Below are 5,711 nucleotides of genomic sequence, written 5' to 3'. Positions count from 1 at the left end.
AACATCCACACACACCCTCCTCCACACCCCACATACACCCACATTCCCCCACAAACCCTATACCCACCTACCCACACCACCCCATCCCAATATACAAGAGTAGGACTTCATTTTGAGCTATTATGCAGTCACCTCTACATACGTTATGCAAACACACACAGATCAGGACAAAATATTTTTTTAAATAAAATTAAAATATGTTATAGTAGATGTTTGATTCTGGGTACATAATTTTTTTTCTAGTTCCAACATGACAACCCCACCCCCTCCCAAAAGGAGTACTTCTTGGAGCAAGGGGATGGACTTCCGGTTGCAAAGGTCAGGGGTTATAGGCAGGACTTTCAGTCCCAAGATGGCGGCCAGGGCCCTTAACAGCTCACCAAAAATCATTAAGTGGCCCTCCAGCCAAAATAATTGCCCACCCCTGTTCTAAATCCAGGAGCAAAAAAGCAAATGAGATCTTCCCTGTCTCCTGTAGCTGACTTCATATCTCGCAATGCATACACCAATATAAAGAAGCCTCTGCAAACCTCTTCACTTTGCCATAGTTTACCACGTTTTCTGTTTAGATAGGTCACAGTTCATCAAGGCAAAATACAAATTTGATAGTAATTTCACTGATAAAGGGCTGAAGCAAGAAAAATCTAGGGACTTTGATTTGCCCCCACTCTCTGGCCCAATCAAATCCACAAGGGCAGGGCTCTACCTTGATGGGCAATATTAGGCAATATGTTTGTTTATAAAAATAGCAGTGTAGTCAGAGACAGCTCTGCTCTTGGTGGAAAGATGCTTAAAGGTACTCTCCAGGCAGCCATTCACAGTTGACTTTCTTACATACCCACACAAAGGAAGTGGCTCAACATATAGCCTCTACACAGCTGTAACCATCTTGGTGAGGTGGCATTACCGTTATACTAACATATACTGTACAGTTATACAGGTACAACCTTAGCATGGATGTGTCTGAATTAGCATCTTATAAAAGTAGGGCTGGAAAGGACTTCAGAAGATCATCTAGTTCAACCCTCTGCCCCAGGCAGGATCATTCCTATCTAAACCATTCTATACAAGTGTCCATCTAGCCCAGGGGTTCTCAACCTCCATCCTGTGGGCCAAATCCAGCCCATGGGGCCATGTAGCCTGGCCTGTGGGGTTTCCCATGGGTCCATAAACTTGGTGGTGAGGGAGCTGTGGCAGCATTAAGTGCCATGGCTCCCTCACTGTCAAATTTCTGGACCTGTAGGGAGCTCTATGGGCCAGATGACATAGTCCCATGCACCAGATAGCACTAGCACACGGGCTCGGGCTGCAGCCAGATCCGGGGTGCAGGACCGGGCTGGCATGTGGGGCTGGGCCGTAGCTACATCTGGTGCATGGGACTGGATCAACATGCAAGGTTGTTTCACAACCGGATCTGGCACACTGAGCCAGGCCAACATGGTGGATTCCACCTGTGGACCAAGCTTCTGCACCAACCTCATGCTGAATCTGGCCCATGGACCAAATGTGCTCATAGCTAGCTCTGAACCACTCATCCAGCCCATGGGAGCAGAAGGTTGAGCACCACTGATTTAGATTATTCCAAAGCTACACAAAAACCCTGTTGTACAACTACTACAGCCAAAGCCCCAAAACATAAAGGATACCCCAAATGGTCACAAGTAAAGAAGAGGGGTGAGGGGACTGTCAATGTCCTGCTATGGCATGAACAAGTAGTAGTTTGTTAAATTACACTTGAGAGATCCAAGGAAGAAAATAATGTCCCCAACTAGAGGGGAAGGCAAAAGCTCCCACAGTCCACAATGTGATCTGACAGTGTGGTAAAAATTGGTAAAATTCCTTCCTGATTCCAATGTGGCAATTAGTCTTGCTGGGGGAATCCAAGGCCACCACAGACAGAGGGCACCCCACCAGCCTGTCTCACCCACCCCACTGGGGTGTGGGGGAGGCCCTTGGTCCTCGACCTCCGGGTTGCTGATACCTGACATTCAAGAAAGAACCTTAGGGTGAAGCTCGCATACTGGTCAGACATACCTTCCCTCTGTGACGGCCATAGGACCAGTAGATATAACATTGTTTGCCTTGCCTGCTTTATTCTTATCTGCTATCACTGTGTATCAATAAAATTGCCTATTATCAAGTAGGGAAGTCATGGTCAGTCTGAAGGTTTGGGTCTGCCTGGAACAAGGTATCTGGGTCATAAATCCAGTGCCAGAAAGTCTGAATCTGAGCAGAGGAGTGGGCCTCTATCCAGGAACCTCTCCCAGCAGAAGCATCAGCACATCCCAGTCAAAATGCCCAGAATTGGCTGTAGCCACCACCCAACATTTCAGAAGGTGAAAAAACACACCCGCAAAACCCCAAAAATCCTGACATCTGAAGCAAACAGAGGGGGGGAAAAAAATCTCCTTCCTGGTCCCATGCGGTAACCAGCAAAGCCCAAAAGTATGGGAAAACCAAACACCGTCCACGCTGCACAGCAATCTGGGGACCTCAAACACAACTCCATACATTATAGACACTAACTGATGAGCCAGAACTCCCCTTTCTGTCATCCTATTCCCTCCATAAATCTGTCTTAGCTCTTCAGTCCTCTTCTATAAACAAGATGTTTGTTAAACTTTGCTTCAATCTGTTGCTGCTGAGCAATTTCTACTTGCTCTGGGCTGCAGAGCTCTTGTGATCTCCGAGTGATGCATGTGTGGGGGTCTCCTGGGCTTCCCCTACTACAGTTATGCCTTACAGTGGCATAGCTCCTTCCCAATTCAGAACTGATGTGTTAGTATGAGCACTAGCCTCCTATGGGAGAAAAGGCTGCAGCCCTGCTCAGCATTCTATTAAGACTGAGAAATCATAGATCAGAGTAAGTAGCAGGTAGTGGTGGTGGCAGGAAGGGCAGGGAAGGGAGAAGCTTGCTTTGCCATGTCTCATCTATCAGTGCTGCTGAGATCTGATATATAATCATGTTGTCATCCTCTCCTAACATACCTAATAGAATATGGTGGTGGTACCACCAGCAGTACTATGTGAGCCTCTATCATATAGATGGGGAAAGCTGGGAATATTTTCACTGACATTTTATATGTGAAGGCCACAATTTCATGTCTCATGCTATTTGGTGCTGCCTTTACTGTTCAAGCTTCCAGAGTCAGGGGATTACAATAAAATCCCAGTTTTCATTTTTAAAACATTATTTAAGTGTCAGGGCCTGGAGACCAGGTCATATGAGGAGAGGTTGAAAGATTTGGGACTGTTCAACCTGGAGAAGAGAAGACTCAGAAGGGCCTGGGTGGCAGCCTATAAGTATATTAGGAGCATACATCAGGGCCTGAGGGAGTCTCTGTTCACCAAGGTGCCCCTAGGAGAGGACAAGAAACAATGGGCACAAACTGATTGAAGATCGCTTCAGGCTGGACATAAGGAAAAACTTCTTTACAAGTCGAGTGCCGAGGGTTTGGAACAGGCTCTCCCCAGAGGTGATACAGTCACCCATCTTGGCAATCTGCAGAACGTGTCTTGACACCCACCTTGCTGGGGTCATCTGACCCCAGCAGTCTTTCCTGCCCAAGTGCAGGGAGGCTGAACCCTATGATCTGTAAGATCACTTTCAGGCCCTAACAACTTTGAAGCTATGTAATAGCTTGGAAATGTGAAGTGAGTGTAGACTCACAAGAAAGGATCAGAAACTAAGAAGCAAAGCAAAAATCCCCAAGGTTTATTATTTTTTTACCATCTTATGAATTTGGGCAAAATGTGGAGAAGGGAAAGGAGCTTTGGAAGGGAAGAGATTCAATTTTAATGGGCAGGTTTGGTGATACTGAACGTAGGACTGAATTTTACTTTAATATGATGCAGACTAAAGGTGATACGTGATTAAAAACACATTAACTCACCAATGGCAGGAAGGCCTGCTATCTTAATTGTCTGACAAAACCTCTAATTTGATGTTAGCACAAGGTTTCTACTAGTAGATATTTACCTGCAGAACTCAACCTCTGTTAATGTGCCACAAGGAACAACGGCTGTATGTACACGCCACGGGGGTTCACTTCAGTTTAATTCTCCGTAAGTCAGGGGTGGGCAATTATTTTGAATAGAGGGGCACCTACCAAGTTTTGCCAAGCTCCGCCCCTTGATAGGTGCCCCGCCCCTGGCCACCATCTTGGGACCAGAAGTCCTGCCTGTAACCTCTGACTTTTGCCAACAGAAGTCCCTCCTCTTGCCCCTGGAAGTACTCCTTCAGGGAAGAGGGTTTGCTATCTCAGAACCAGAAAAAAACCCAAATTATGTATGAAAAATCAAATACCCATAATAATATATTTTAATTCAATTTAAAAAAAAAATATTTTGTCTGGATTTGTGTGTGTTTGTGCTGTATATGTAGAGGTGAATGCATAATAGCTCAAAATGCAGTCTTACTCTTGTATAGTGTGTGGGGTATGCAGGAGTGTCAGGGGTATGGGTGGGTGGGTGGATGTGGGGTTTGTGGGGAGCTGTGGATGTGTGTGTGCATGGTATTTGTAGGATGTGTGACTGTATGTGGAAGAGGGTGTGGCTGTGGGGTTTGTGGGAAGGGTTTGAGGGGATGTGGGGTGTGCATGGGAGTGCCCTACGCAGCACCCACCCCCTCTGCAATAGCCCAGAGCCCGAGTGCGCTGGTGCAGCTGCTCAGATCTAACTTTGGGGGAGCCTCCCTGAGCTTCTTCCACCCCGTGCCAGATCCCCACCAGCTTGTGCCACTCCCAGTCGCTTCAGCCGCACCCCTGTGCTGTCCCCTGGGCTGGCCTTGCCCTTTCTGGATGGCCCCTGAGTTCCTGGCAGCTGCAGGAGCCTCCGGAACGCAAAAGCATCTAAAGGGCTAATCCTGCTCTTGGAGGAGCTTCTCTACCCGTCCTGGGACTAGGGACAGAGCTGCCGGCGGGCCACCAGGCCCCTGGTGTGTGGTGGGGGCCAGGCTTTCCCCCCTGATGTGGCGCTGTGCCCCGGGGCTGGCCATGGGGGCGGGGGAGGCAGCCAGGCCCTTGCTGCCCCAAGCCTTGCAGTTGCATTTGTGCTCTGTTAGCTCCTGCCACAGCCAGGAGGCCAGGGGCCACCGGGGAAGGGCCTGTCAGGCCTGGGGGGCAGTACAGGGGGCGTCCAGAGCCGCTACAGGCAGCATAGGCCAATGAGGATGCAGGCTGGGGTGTAGGAAGTGCAGGGTGGCAGCACAGAAGTTATATCACATACCTGTGCTTGGGGCGGCAACAGCCCAGCTGCCCCGCGCCACAGGTGGCCCCGGCAGGCACCACTGCACCAGGTGGAAGGCCCAGCCTCTTCTGCCCTGCAGGGGCCCAGTGGCCCACCGGCAGCTTGCCCCCTGGCCCTGGGACAGACGGGGAGGTTGCACCATGAGCTGGATTGGGCCCGCAGCTGCTTTTCTTTCTCTGGAAGCTCTTGTGGCCTCCATGGGCTTCCCAAGTCCCGGGCCAGGTCCCTGCTGGCTTATGGCAACCTCAAGCGGCACCCCCGCGCTGCCCCCGGGGCCAGCCAGGAGCTTCTCTGGGGCCCCTGATCCACTTGTGGCCACATGAGCTTCCAGAGCAAAAAAGCAGCTGTGGCCTCACTCTGGCTCCTGGCACAGCCTCCCCGCCCGTTTCAGGGTTGAGGGGCGAGCTGGGCCCCTGTGGGGTAGGGGGGCCTGGGCCTTCCCTCCTGAGGCGGCAGCACCTGCT

This window comes from Alligator sinensis, unplaced genomic scaffold (assembly GCF_000455745.1).
Source record: "Alligator sinensis unplaced genomic scaffold, ASM45574v1 scaffold803_1, whole genome shotgun sequence".
In the NCBI taxonomy this organism is placed as follows: Eukaryota; Metazoa; Chordata; order Crocodylia; family Alligatoridae; genus Alligator; species Alligator sinensis.
This window is presented reverse-complemented; position numbering follows the sequence as displayed.